Here is a 15,495-nt window from a genome sequence, read left to right as displayed (position 1 = left end):
AAAAAACAAAAACAAAAACAAGACACATGGATATGCTGCCCAAGAGACTAATTTTAGATCTAAAGACACATGCAGATTGAAAGTGAGGGGATGGAAAACCATTTACTATGTAAATGGATGTCAAAAGAAAGCCAGAGAGCCATACATATATCAGACAAACTAGATATTAAAGCAAAGACTGTAACAAGTGATGAAGAAGAGCACTATATCATGATAAAGGAGTTTATCCAACAAGATCTAACAATTATAAATATTTATGTCCCAAATTAGAGCACCCAAATATACAAAAATAATTAACCTCAAGCATAAAGAAATTCATTGATAATAATACATCAATAGTAGGGGACTTTAATACTCCACTTATGTCAATGGATAGATCATCTAAGCAGAAAATCAAAACTAGTGCTTTGAATGACAAACTTGACCAATGGACTTCACAGATATTCAGAACATTTCATCCTAAAGCAGCAGAATACATATTCTTTTCCTGTGCATGTGGGATATTCTCCAGAGTAGATCACATACTAGGTTACAAATCACGCCTCAGCAAGTAAAGAGATTGAGAACATACCATGCATATTTTCTGACCACGACACTATGAACCTTGACATCAACCACAAGAAAAAGTTTGGAAAGACCACAAATACATGGAGACTACAGAAAATCCCTCTAAAGAATGAATGGGTCAACTTTGAAATTAAAGAAAAAATTAAAAAAAATACTTGGAAACAAATGAAAATGAAAACATGATGGTCCAATACCTTTGGGATGCAGCAAAAGTTGTCATAAGAGGGGAGTATAAAGCGATACAGGCCTACGTCAAGAAGCAAGAAAAAGTCTCAAATACACAACCTAACTTTACGCTACAGGAATAGAAAAAGAACAGCAAATGAAGCCTAAAGCCAGCAGTGGAAGGGAAATAATAAAGATTAGAGTAGAAATAAATGATATAGAAACAAACGAAAAATCAGTAGAACAGATCAATGAAACCAGCAGCTGTTCTTCGTTTGTTGTTGTTGTTTTTTTTTAAGATTTTATTTATTTATTCATGAGACACACACATGCCAACAAATTAAACAATCTGGAAGAAATGGATAAATTCCTAGAGACATATTAACTACCAAAATTGAGACAGGAAGAAATAGAAAACTTGAACACACTGATACCAGCAAAGAAATTGAATCAGTAATCAAAATCTTCTGAAAGAAAAGTCCACGGCCATATGGCTTCCCAAAGGAATTCTACCAAACATTTAAAGAAGAGTTAATATCTATTCTTTTCAAAATTACTCCAAAAAATAGAAATGGAGGGAAAACTTCCAAATTCATTCTATGAGGCCAGCATTACCCTGATAACAAAACGAGACAAGGGCGCCACTAAAAAAGTGAACTACAGGCCAATATCCCCAGTGAACATGACTGCAAAAATTCTAAACAAAATACTAGCAAATTGAATCCAACAGTATGTTAAAAGAACCATTCATCAAGATCAAGTGGGATTTATTCCTAGGTTGCAAGGGTGGTTTTATATTCACAAATCAATCAGTGTGATACATCACATCAATAAGAGAAAGGATAAGAACTATATGATCCTCTGAATAGATGCAGGAAAAAGTATTTGACAAAGCACCACATCTATTTATGATAAAAACCCTCAACAAAGTAGGCATCTATAGAGGGAACATACCTCAACCTCATAAAGGCCATATACAAAAAATCCACAGCTAATATCATCCTCAGTGGGGAACCTTAGAGCTTTTAATCTATGAACAGGAACGCAACAGGGATGGCCTCTGTCACCACTGTTATTTAACATAGTACTGGAAGTCCTAGCCTCAGCAATCAGATGGCAAAAATAAATAAGAGTCATGCAAATCAGCGACAAGGAAATCTACTTTTACCATTCACAGACGATGTGACACTTTATGTAGAAAACCTAAAAAATTCCATGAAAAAATTGCTAGAACTGATGCCCAAATTCAGTAAAGTTAGGAGGACTTAAAATCAATGTACAGAAAGTAGTTGTATTTGCATATACCAATGATGAAGCAGCAGAAAGAGGAATCAAGGAAGGAATTCCATTTACAATTGCACCAAAAGCCATAAGATACCTAAGAATAAACCTAACCAAAGAGATAAAATATCCATACCCTGAAAAATATGCAACCCTGATTAAAAAAACAACAACTGAACATGACACAAAGAAATGGAAAAACATTTCATGCTCATGGATCCGAGGAACAAATATTATTACAATATCTATCTTACCCAAAGCAATCTACACATTGATTGCAATTCCCATCAAAATACCATCAACTAGAACAAACAATCCTAAAATTTGTATGGAATCACAAAAGATCCTGAATAGACAAAGCAATCTTGAAAAGGGAAAGCAAAGCTAGAGGAATCACAATTCCGGACTTCAAGTTATATTACAAAGCTGTGGTGATCGACACAGTATGGTACTGGTGCAAAAAAAAAGACACATAGTCCAATAGAACAGAATAGAAAACCCAGAAATCAACCCACAACTATATAGTCAACTAATCTTCAACAAAGTAGGAAACAATATCTAATGAAAAAAAAAAAAGTCTCTTTGACAAATGGAGTTGGGAAAACTGGAAAAGCAGTATGCTAAAGAATGAAAGTGGACCACTTCTTATACCATACACAAAAAAGAAATTCAAAGTGGATGAAAGACATAAATGTGAAACAGAAAACTGTAAAAATCCTAGAGGAGAACACAGGCAGTAGCCTCTTCAACATAGTCAGTAGAAACTTCTTTTTATATATGTCTCCTGAGGCAAGGAAAACAAAAGTAAAAATGAATTTTGAGGACTTCATCAAAATAAAAGCATTCTGCACAGATCAGGAAACAATAAAACTAAAAGGCAACCTATGGAATGGGAGGTGATATTTACAAATGACATATCTGATAAAGGGTTAGCATCCAAAATCTATAAAGAATTTATCAAACTCAACACCCCCCAAAAACAAATAATCTAATTTAAAAATGGGCAGAAGATTTTTCTAGGGAACACATACAAACGGCTAACAGACACTTGAGAAGATGCTCAACATCACTCATCATCAGGAAATACAAATCAAAACTACAATGAGATATCCCTCACCTCTGTCAGAACGGTTAAAATTAACAACATAGGAAACAACAGATGTTGCTGAGGATACAGAGAAAGGGGAATCCTCTTAGACTGTTGATGGGAATGCAAACTGGTGTAGCCACTCTGGAAAACAGTATGGAGCTTCCTCAGAAAGTTAAAAATAGAACCATCCTACTACCCATCAACTGCACTATCAGGCATTTATACAAAAGATACAAAAATACTGACTTGAAGGGACACATGCATCCCAGCAAACTCACAGCAGCACACTATCCACAACAGCCAAACTATTGAAAGAGCCCAAATATCTATCAACTGATTACACACACACACACACACACACACACACATATACACACAATGGAGAGCACCTGGATGGCTCAGTTGGTTAAGTGTCCAACTCTTAAATTGCCTCAGGGTGATGAGACTGAGCCCTGCCTCAGGCTCCATGCTCAACCAGGAGTCTGCTTGAGATTCTCTCTCTCTCTCTCTCTCTCTCCCTCTGCCCCCTCCATGCTCACTCTCTCTCTCTAAAATTAATAAATACACACAAACACACACAATGGAATATTACAGCAACAATGTGAATAGAGCTAGACAGTATTTTGCTAAGCAAAATAAATCAGCCAGAGGAAGAAAAACACCATATAATTTCACTCATATGTGGAATTTAAGAAACAAAACAGATGAACATAGGGGAGAAAAAAGAGAGATGAGCCATAAAAGAGACTCTTAACTATAGAGAACAAACTGAGGGTTTCTTCAGGGAAAGTGGGTGGGGGATAGGTTAAATGAGTGATGGGTATTAAGGAAGGGAGTTGTGATGCACACTGGGTGTTGTATATAAGTGGTGAATCACTAAATTCTACTCCTGAAACTAATATTACACTGTATGTTAACTAATTGGAATTTATTTTTTAAAAGATTTTATTTATTTATTCATAGAGACGCACAGAGAGAGAGAGAAAGAGAGAGAGAGGCAGAGACACAGGCAGGCTCCACACAGGGAGCCCAATGTAGGACTGGATCCCGGGTCTCCAGGATCACACCCCGGGCTGAAGGCGGAGCTAAACCACTGCACCACTGGGGCTGCCCACTAATTGGAATTTAAATAAAACTTGAAACTCTCCCCCACCCCCAAAAGACCCTGAAGACATTGGAGGGTGAAAGATTTCAAGACAATAATTACAATTTCAGGCCTGATATAACATGTACATGTCTTCAATGATCCCTTCTTTCAGTTTCTGCACAGTTGAAAAGCATGGGATTTGAATTCAGAAGACAACTCTCATGAAGTAGCTCCACAAATGACTAGGTAGGTACATGACCTCATCTTTCATTTCTACCTTGGCAATTCCTCAGTATGGGTAACCTGTGCTACTGGAAGAACAACACAACTGGGAAACGTGGATAATTGCTTACCCTGAAGACAAACTCAGGTGTGATCTGATGACAGATCTTCTCCAAGCAGTGATCCAAAGGGCCTACACTCCCTCCATTTGTAATGGCTGATCCCAACATGTGGCCTACCATGTAGGATAAAGGAGAAAAATGAAAAAAGTGTCACGCCTTCTAAACCATCTCTGCCAGACAGTGACACATACCGCTTGTACTCCTGATCTATTTGTCCCAAATAGAAGCCTGATTCTAGCCTTACTAGAATGGAGGTTGTACCATGGGGAACACTGGACATATAGGGTGAGTGGTAACAGTGAGTGTGTTATTTTCTACTGTAAGTGCAACTCTAGAGATTACCACACCCATATAGATGTTGAGTTCTTCTTTAAAGATTTTATTTATTTATTTGAAGAGAGAGCACAAGCAGGGGGAGGGACAGAGGGAGAAGCAGGCTCCCTGTTGAGCAGGGAGCCCAACTCAGGGCTCAATCCCTGACCTGAGCCGAAGGCAGATGCTTAACCAACTGAGCCACCCAGACACCCCAGATGTTAACCTTTTATTTGCTTTTTATAACATCATATTTTCTAGAAGTTAGAAGAAGACATAGCATTGTATAAGATTTTTGAGAATTTTCCCAAAGAACTGAACTACACTCTTTTTTAAGCTAAGATAAACACAGTGGAAGCTATGGATCTAGTAAAGTCTTACTTCAATGGATGGTTTAACACAAATAAAGAATAATGCTTTTTCAAGGGAAAGCACGATTGACTTTCTTTTTAAATATTTTATTTTGTTTATTCATGAGAGACACAGAGAGAGAGGCAGAGACATAGGTAGAGGGAGAAGCAGGCTCCCTGTGGGGAGCCTGATGCAAGACTCGATCCCAGGACCCTGGGATCACAGCAAGAGTCAAAGGTAGATGCCCAACCACTGAGTCGCCCAGGTGCCCCAAAATATGATTGATTATAATGATGGTTGATTGCTTTCCTGGCCTAGAGATCACATGTTGGCTCATTTTACTTATTGTGATTAATTTTAATGTGGATATTGTAGAGGGATTTGAAGCAATATTTCTTCACACAAATGTCTTGATGGTCCGTAAATTCGAAGGAAAATATCGCAATGCTAAAAGAGCAAGCCCACAGTCACAAAATGGGATTGTTTTCATGAAGCAAAAAATCAGTACATTTCTTGTGTCTTGCTGAGAAAGCTTTGTTCCTCAAACTGATTTCAGAGTTACTTGTTTATCAATTTTCTTTAATTTACCACTGAGTCAAACATTGTGGTTTTAAAATATAGGTATTTGGAAGTGTTCCATTTTCATTATGGTTTGGGCAGAGAGAGAGCCTCAGGGGGCACATAAAATATCACCCAAATCTCATACTTAAGTACAACTCATCCTCATACAACATCGACAAACATTGTGCTAAGATAATCTAAAATAAATAAAAGTCTCCTGTCACTTGCTCAATTGCACATGCTGTTTGTAAGTGGACCAATGCAATTAAGTATCCCAAATCATCAGGGTTTCAGCACACCATTGAATGAATAAAACATAACTCTTAGTGAAGTGATTCTTTTGATGAAACTGGAAAATTTTCCAAATATAAATCGTGTTGCTGGGTCAATTACAGCATGCTCATGTTTTCACTCAGTTGCGATGCTCACTGTTTTCCAGATTAATTGCTTTATTCATTCTAATTAGGTACAACAAAGCAAATTATGTTTTTCTTCCCCAATTTCTTACAATTGTATACATCATTTTATACAAAATGATTTGCATTTTTCTTGCCTTGAAATGGACAAGTTAAAATGTGCGCCATCAAATTTGGCTAATATAGAATATTCACTCTTTTTTTTTTTTAAAGATTTTATTTATTTATTTATGAGAGACACACAGAGAGAGAGAGAGGCAGAGACACAGACATGGGGAGACGCAGGCTCCGTGCAGGAACCCGATGTGGGACTTGATTCCCGGACCTAGGATCACACCCTGAGCAGAAGGCAGACGCTCAACTGCTAAGCTACTCAGATGTCCCATGAATATTCACTCTTAATAAAAAAACTGATGGATTTCTAGTTGTTTTTTTTTTTCCTTTGAAGTTCACAGTCAATTATTTTAGCCATGATAATACTTTAAAACATCTATTAGAACAAATAACAGTGGTTTCAACACTATTCAGTTTGGCTTTTTTTGTAATATAAACAATCAGATCATTCAACATGTACTGAGTTACTGTGTTGGCTTTATCCTATTTTCTGGAAGCCCACCATGTACCATTAGTCCAAGTGAAATAGAGACCTGTTGAATAAGTGGTTCACTTCATTTACTTAATAAACCTTTTAGGGATACACATTTTTTAAGATGCTTTGCTAGGAACTGAAAATTCCAGATATGTATGGCATATGTTCAGTAGCCTCAAAAATTTCACCATTTAGTGTAAGATACCCTCTGTGAGCAAATAATTGCAATAGAGTGTGGTAAGTCCTATAATAGCATTCAGAATAAGCATTTATGATAAGACAAAGAGTGGACATGGAAACTGTGACACTTGAGGTGACACTGGAATTTCATTTAAAGGAGAGAGAGGAGGAGTTGACCATCCTGACGAAGTGAAAAGATGTTCTGCTCAGGAAGAAAGTACATATGAGAGATCATAAAAGAGTACCGCAGCATGAGTGTAAGGATGGAGACTTATTGAAAATGTGTGTTTTGTCATTATTAGTTGATTTCATTGCCTCAGAAGCACCGTAATTTTTCATCCATGTTTTAGAAAAAAAAAAAAAGTAACTGAACTTGAGAGATCTCGTAAGTAGCCTTGCTAAGATTGCATGTGCTGCAATTGTATGTGTTGGTTGGGTACTTATGGTGCTCATTGTCTGACTGTAGAACTCCTGGTCTTTCCATGCATGCTTCCTTCCAGGGATGACTCTTTTTTTTTTTTTTTTTATTTTGGGAGGACTCATTTTTGTCCTAAATCCACAAAGCATGTACACAGTTGTTATCTCATCTAATGCTCTTAGCACACTACGAGGTAATCACTCATGTTTCCTCTTCCTCTGGGGCTGCTTGTCCTGCTTCTGAGGAAAGGCTACCAAATAGCCAGCAGGTTGGTGACTGTTATATTCAATGAGCCTCTGTAACATGATCTGAAATTTCTTCTATTCATGACACATATTTTCAAATTTAGGCCACATCACTCCTGCCATCTTAGGCTGCAACTTAAAACAGAAGTCCTCTGTTCAGCATCCTCTCATAAGCTCTGCCTTTGCTCTTGGCTATGGTTTGCTTGCACTATTTCTCTTTTATTCTGTTGCACTGTGCCATCTGGAACCTTCAATTCATTGATTTGTGAAATTCACTCTTTTAATAAATCCCATTCTTCTTACTCCACAGTACCATTCCTCTACCACTTGTACTTCATATAACTCCCCTCAAGAGTATTACATGTACTGTAGCTCTGAAAAGGCTAATTATTTTTCTTAGAAGCCCCTTAAGAATGGACCAAGTAGTTGCAACATTTTATTTTAACTCGCATTGTTACAACAAAGCTTTATTTTTTAAAATATTTTATTTATTCATTCATGAGAGACACAAAGAAAGAGAGGCAGAGACATAGGCAGAGGGAGAAGCAGGCTCCATGCAGGAAGCCCAATATGGGACTCAATTATGTGACCCTGGGATCATGCCCTGAGCCAAAGGCAGACACTCAACTGCTAAACCACCCAGGCATCCCACAACAAAGCTTTTTAAGAAGAAACATGCTACCTCTTGGATGTTAAGATCATCTTATTCTGGTTCATATTATCTATGTATTTTGTTGTTTCTCTGAACAATTAGAATAGTTAAATACATTGTATTTGTGATTCTTTATTGACCATCGTCCTCAATCACCTATCCTCCATTCATGCATACTCATTCATTTCCGACCCATTTAAACTATATCTTCCAAATATTGTGTAACTAAATCTCCCATTCACTGGATGATTTTCCACATTTGCATAAATACATTTTTAGCAGTCACATAAGAGTTGATACCATTCATAGGTATCCATGAGGTAGTTTAAAAAGAACAAGGAGAAAAAAAAAAAAGTGTGTATTTGACATTGTATGTACTACATTGCCCAGGAATACACCCTCCGTTTCAGGTAAATTTGTGTGTAATTTTAGTTTTTGTTTTCTCAAAGCAGTAGAAAATAAAAGAGATAACATAAAGATAATAAATCTTAATCTTAATTTTCGCAGAATTTTGACTATTGCAGTTGCTTTGTAATTCCTGGAAAAGGGATTTTTAAAAAAAACATATAGCTGACACATAGTGTTGCATTAGTTTTAGGTGTACAACATAGTGATTCAACAAATTTCTGACATTTTGCTGTGCTCACCACAAGTGTAGCTACCATCTGTCGCCATACAACATTATTACAATATCATTGACTATATTTCTTTTCCTGTGCTTTTTATTCCCATGATTCCATAACTGGAAACCTGAGTTTCCCATTCCTCTTCATTCACTGTGCCCATCCTTTGACCCCTCTTCCCTCTGGCAGCCATCAGTTTTTTCTCTGTATTTATAGGTCTGATTCTGCTTTATAATTGTTTGTTTATTCTTTTTTTTTTTTTTTAAGATTCAACATATGAGTGGAATTATATGGCATTTCCCTTTCTCTGTTTGACTTATTTCACCTAACAGAATACCCTCCGGGTCCATCCATGTTGTGGCAAATGGCAGGATCTCATCCACTGATGGACACTTGGGTTGCTTCCATATCTTGACTATTGTAAATAATGCCACAGTAAACATAGAGATATGTATTTTCTTTTGAATTAATATTTTGTTTTCTTTGGGCAAATACCCAGTAGTTGAATTTTTAGATCACATGTACTTCTATTTATAATGTTCTGAGGAACCTCCATGTTGTTTCCCATAGGAGATGTACCAAGTTACATTCCAAACAATAGTGTATGAGGGTTCCTTTTCTCCACATCCTTGCCAACAATTGTCATTTCTTGTCTTTTTTTTTTTTTTTTTAGCCATTCTGATAGGTATAAAGTGATATTGCATTGTGGTTTTGATTTGTATTTCCCTGATGATAACTGATGTTGTTGAGTAACTTTTTACATGTCTGTTTGCCATTTTTATGTCTTCTTTGAAAAAATGTCTTTTAAGTTCCCCTGCCCATTTTTCCAATCAGATAGTGTCTTCAATGAACTGTATGTAAAAGAATGTCACTATGTAAAAGAATAAAACTGGGCCACTTTCTAACACTATACACAAAAATAAACTCAAAATGGATCAAACACCTACATGTGAGACCTATACATAAAAATCCTAGAAGAGCACACAGGTAATAAATTCTCTGACATTGACTAAAGCAACATTTTTTTAACTATGCTTCCCAAGGCAAGGGAAACAAAGGCAAAAATAAACTACTGGGACTATATCAAAATAAAAAGCATCTGCACAGTGAGGGAAACCATCAATGACAACAAAAAAAGGCAACCTACTGAATGGGAGAATATATTTAATAATGATATATCTGAAAAGGGGTTAATATTAAAATATATAAAGAACTTATACAACTCAACACCCCCCCAAAAAAAATCTGATCACTTTTTTTAGTCTACTATAACTTAACTCCCATATTGCTATAGTTATATTGTATCTGGTAAGTTCTTTAGATAAAGACTAATTTCTTAAAAGACTTTATAAGTATCTCTTAATAAATGCATATATTTTAATTAAAATATGTTAGAACTCAATTATTTTAATTTCACTAAACCAGCAAGCCAAAAATTCTCTCTCAAAAAAAGTAAACTCTCCCACTTCTCTTAAAAGACTTAATAGCCTTGTGCTACTTAGAAGTCTTATATTCTGTCATTAATTTTATACACTATACTACAGGACATTAATTGGTATATTATGAAGTATTATCATAAATAATTAAGACTAATAAAAATAAATGAGCAAAACCTATTCTGTAATGGTGTTTCCTTCCTTAATTTTATTGCTTTTATCTTATTAATTCTGAGAATTCAGTATTTTTCCATAAGCTTCCCAGACATTAAAGAAAATTATTCAGATTCCATTGAATACTTAATTGTCTGATTTCAGCTCCTATTTCTTGCCACCTAAGCTCTTAATTTGTCTGCTGTTCAGTTTTCTGGCTTCCTTACTGGGCCAGATATGGTAATTTCCAAAATTCTCCACTACTTACGAGAGTTTGGGGGTGCTATATAAATGACCTAATATACACTAAAAATGTGCTTAGAGTCTGCCAGATAATAAGTTCTCAACAAACACTTTCTATTATAAATATGACTACATTTCAGTGAAAATAGTGACTCACAAAAGAAAATCGTTTTTTCAGGGATGAAGCTGGAAATTGACAGAGATGAGAATCAAATTCAGCTCTGATTCTTCCAAAGTCAGGTACTTTTAACTAATTCACAAATATTCACAGTCAATAGTGAATATAAATTGATTCCAAACTTAGGCCAATGTGGATTCATGCTTTTATTTGGTATTTATGATTTATCTATCCACAAATTATGCAAATGAGAATCAAGCAATCACTTTATGGATTTGATCAATGTCATTCCATATGACTCAAGATCCTATATGATTTCTCCATAAATAGTCCAGCTGACCCATTATTCTACTATGTTTGGTATATTTTAACATTTTGAGAATGCTTTTTAAAAAATTTTTAGGGCAGCCCTGGTGGCTCCCCGGTTTAGTGCCGTCTTCAGCCCAGGGCGTGATCCTGGAGACCAGGGATCAAGTCCCACATCAGGCTCCCCGCATGGAGCCTGCTTCTCCCTCTGCCTGTGTCTCTGCCTCTCTCACTTTGTGTCTCTCATGAATAACTAAATAAAATCTTAAAAAAAAAAAAGGTGCAGATTTTTTTTTTTAAATTTAGCTACTAGAACTATCATGTGCAATATTTTCACATTTCCAATAATGAGTTTAATTTGCTTGTTCAAAGTGATGAAAATAATTGTATTGGTGGAAATAGTGGTGTATAGAGATAATCCTTCTTGTTTATTTTCTCATTTATTCCAATAAACAGAATTCCTTCTAGTATGCTCTACCAGCCATTCCATCTCAAAGACAAATAGACTTGTTACATATGTAAAAGATACATAATCTAGACCCTCTCTCTAGAAATCTCAGTCAAGTTTTATTTATTTAAAGTACGTTTATATCAGGTTTGGATCATTCACTGTACAACTTAATGTAAATATAATTTAAAAATGAAGACTACTTTTGAACACATATTTTGGTTTTCAATTATTTAAGTGTTCTAAACCATTCAATGTCATATTTCTATGTACATGAGAATCTTATGAATAGAGGTTCAGAGTGGTTTCTGGCACAACATTCACATCATTTTTAATTTGATTTCTTTCTGTCTGGTGCAGCCCCACTGTAACTTGTCAGGAAGAGCAATTTGTAGACACCATCAGGTTATCTTTGCTATTAATGTGTACCTAATTTTTAATAGACTATTTGTTTCTCAGTCTCTTTAGGGCATCCAAATATAAATTTCAGTTTTCTCCTATTATAAACATCTATGCTTGTTCCATGAAAAAGAGCATTACTTTTGAAACTGGTTTGATATTTAAAGTTCCACTAGAGTCAGATAATTAGCAGCTGGCTTCCCTGATGCAATTGCATACCTGCTTGCCTGCCTGCCTGCCTGCCTGCCTGGAATCTAAATGATGCAGTTACTTGCCTTAGGTTGGCAACATTGAATGATAATTTAGCTTGTGGCTTGTTGTAAAAATAATGTGTGGACATTAATTTGCAAGTGATCTAATTTTGTTGTTTTTGTTTCTAGCACTTTAGATGCATTGGTTTCTGTAGAATCACTTTTAACCCAGTAAAAATGAATAATTTATGATTCTTTATACCCCAACCCGATATTTCAAATAATAGCAAACATTTACTGAGCACTTAATTTTGTGTCTGACTTCAACTTGAGTTGTCTAGTTGTTGTTGTTTTTTTATATAATAAGTCCATAAAAAGGTAATGTGATTCTTTTTAATTTATAGATTAAACATCTGGGAACTAAGAAGGTTAAGTAGTTCAGCCAATGTCACACAGCTAGAAATATTTAGAACTTGGATTACTATGCAGGCAGGCTAACATCAAAGTCCTCTTTCTTAATCATTTTGTTATATGGTTGTAAGTATATAGTTCTGGGTCCTAGCTGTATCCCGAGGTATGAGAGTGACGACATAATGGGTTTAGGAATAAGGCTTTGCATTCAATCTATGGGAGTTTAGTTTTATTGTGTAATCAATACTGTAAATTATCATGTGGCATGAACTACATGGGTTATATAATAACAAATATTTCAAAAAAAGCATTTATAAAAATAAAGTTTCTTAAGAAAGCCTGGTGTTGAATAAAGCACTGGTTTTTCAGTGGAATCGTGTCTTCTTTTTAATACACAAGTATTCATAGAAATATCAATGGTGACTTTATGAAGAAATGTTAGAGAGGTATTTTAGAAATGCTAAATGTCATTATTTGACTCACATTAGATTTGAGGCTATTGAAAGAGGAGGAAAACAAAGCTTACTTAGTTTATAATGAAAAAAATTTACAATACAAAGTATTAGATAAAGAAAAGCTTACATTTTATGTCTATTTAAATGAATGTCTAACTTGACCAAGGAATATTTGTCTGAAAGCAAGCTGCCATCATCAAAGCTATTTTGAATTCAATTTAATGGCCACTTACACTCTAACCTTGACATTGAACAAAAGCCAAGAAAAGACTGTTGCTCCTCTTCTTTTTTCTTTTCTCAACATTCTGTCCTATTAGTTAGTTCCACAATTCTAAAATTGTAGAAATTCAATACATGCTACAGCTTTCCGACTTCTATGTTTTTAACCAATTCTTAAATAAGCCTTGGGAGACAGACAAATGGTGATAAGCTGTCAATCATCATTTTGATCATTTCATTGGGGAATAAAGCTTGTGTTTCCAAAAGGACTGCCTACCATTACTGAGGCATCTCCCGGCTCAGTCAGTAGAGCATGTGACTCCTGATATCAGGGTCATGAGTTCAAGTCCCCATGTTGGGAGTGGAGCCTGCTTAGAACAATATAAAGCAAAGCAAAAACAGCAACAACAGAGAGACTGCCTACCATTACCAATTCTCAGGCCTCATCTCAAACTAGACCTAGGGAGAGTTCACCCAGACATAAGCTTTTATCAGCAAGGTGAAACATGTAACCATGATCACTTCCTCATGGCATTCAATGTAAAGGAAAGAAGAAACTAGTGAATTTCTCAGAGGTTGGCTTCTTAATATTTTAACTCCATTCTAATTGGAAGTCACCTAAAAAAAATGGGGGAAAAAAAAAAGGAAATAATGGAGGAAGGAAAACAACTCTTTCCCTTAAAAGCACAAGGCTTATACTCAACAGAGTAAGAAGTTGGTAAGGGGTGCCTGGGTGGTTCAGTTGGTCAAAAGTCTGCCTTCAGCACAGGCCCTAACTTCAGAGTTCTAGGATTGAACCCCACGTTGGGCAGCCTGCTCAGTGAGGAGTCTGCTTCTCCCTCTCCTCAGCCGCTGTCCTTCTCCTCCTTTCCCATTTGTGCTCTCTCTCTCTCTCAAATAATATAAATAATATCTTAAAAAAAAAAAGGAGTTGGTACAATATTATCCACCACATGGTTGAGTGTGCTATGGTAACAGAGAGGGGATTTAATTTTGTTGAATTACTTCTCTAATGGGTAACAAATGGGTAGATGTCAGATTGAACTTTTTTAAGTATAGAAAGGTGAGTGAAAACTAAATTATTCCTCATCTCATCTATTTTTATTCAGAAAACAGAAAAAGTAGGTATTTAACATAAGAACAAGTTAGTGACTTACAGAACTGTTTAAATTTTGATAATCTTGCCAAGTTTGAAATATTTGAGCCTTCACCATATTTTAACACAACTCTTATATTGACACCTGGTTGTGGGTTGTAATATAATTCATTATTATTATAATTGTCTAAAATAAATATTTTCTTTGTAATTAAATTTTATCCTTTATTTTTTTTTTCAAAAGATCCCCAAATCATCTCATGGTATACTGTATTAAAAAATTTTGAGTAGGAGTTAGATGAATAGGCCAAAGTAGGTCATCCATTTTGGTAAGCAATTTTCCATCTGTGAATTTAGTTCAGTATTATGTTCTACCTGGAAGTTTCATTTATTATAAAAGTGAGAAGCAAAAATAATATAAAAAGATATTCTGGAAAAAAATACATTTTAAAAAGGTGAAAAAAATCTTTGAACTTAGAGAATGCTTTGTAGGCCAACTGAAAATTAGAATATCATGGAGAAATTCTACATAATACACTAGTATTAAGAGTTTCAGTCATTAAATCAAGTGGCAGACATTTTAAGCATTGTTAGATGTCAGACACTGAAAATTAAAAGAAGAAAGTTCTCTGTGAAAAAGTTAAATATCTAGGAGGACAAATAATAGATGGAGAGGGAACAATAGAAATCAGTGAAGAGGGCAGCCCGGGTGGCTCAGAGGTTTAGCACCGCCTTCAGCCCAGGGCCTGGTCCTGGAGACCCGTGATCGAGTACCACATCTGGCTCCCCCCATGGAGCCTGCTTCTCCCTCTGCCTGTGTCTCTGCCTCTCTCTCTGTGTGTGTGTGTGTGTATCTCTCATGAATAAATAAAATAGAATTAAAAAAAAAAAGAAATCAGTGAAGACTACAGGTTTCTGGTCTGAAAACTGAATAGATAGTGGCCCCACTATAGACAATAAACATGAGGACATACATATTTGGAAGGGGAAAAAATATTCAATTCAAGTTTGGAAATGGCAATCCCACTGTAGATATCCAGTAGGGAGGCTTGAAATTCAAGATAAAGAAGATATCATCTCTATCTTGGAGTCATCAACATGACAGTTACAAAAGTAAGAGAGAATGTGAATACCTGGGA

At 35.6% G+C, this 15,495-nt stretch overlaps 1 long non-coding RNA gene across 1 annotated transcript in view; it reads left to right on the top strand.

Annotated features, from left to right (window-relative positions):
* The first annotated feature begins 7,107 nt into the window (after nt 1-7,107).
* The window catches only part of LOC140603493 (uncharacterized), a 37,214-nt gene continuing 28,826 nt past the window's right edge, over nt 7,108-15,495 (top strand). The window contains exons 1-2 of the long non-coding RNA XR_012006484.1: nt 7,108-7,200; nt 10,892-10,953. This is a non-coding gene — a long non-coding RNA (uncharacterized lncRNA). The remainder of the gene's footprint in view (nt 7,201-10,891; nt 10,954-15,495) is intronic.

The sequence above is a fragment of the Canis lupus genome, chromosome 14, assembly GCF_048164855.1.
Source record: "Canis lupus baileyi chromosome 14, mCanLup2.hap1, whole genome shotgun sequence".
NCBI lineage: Eukaryota > Metazoa > Chordata > Mammalia > Carnivora > Canidae > Canis > Canis lupus.
Note: the sequence above shows the minus strand (reverse complement) of the source record. Positions and strands in the feature narration are given on the sequence as shown.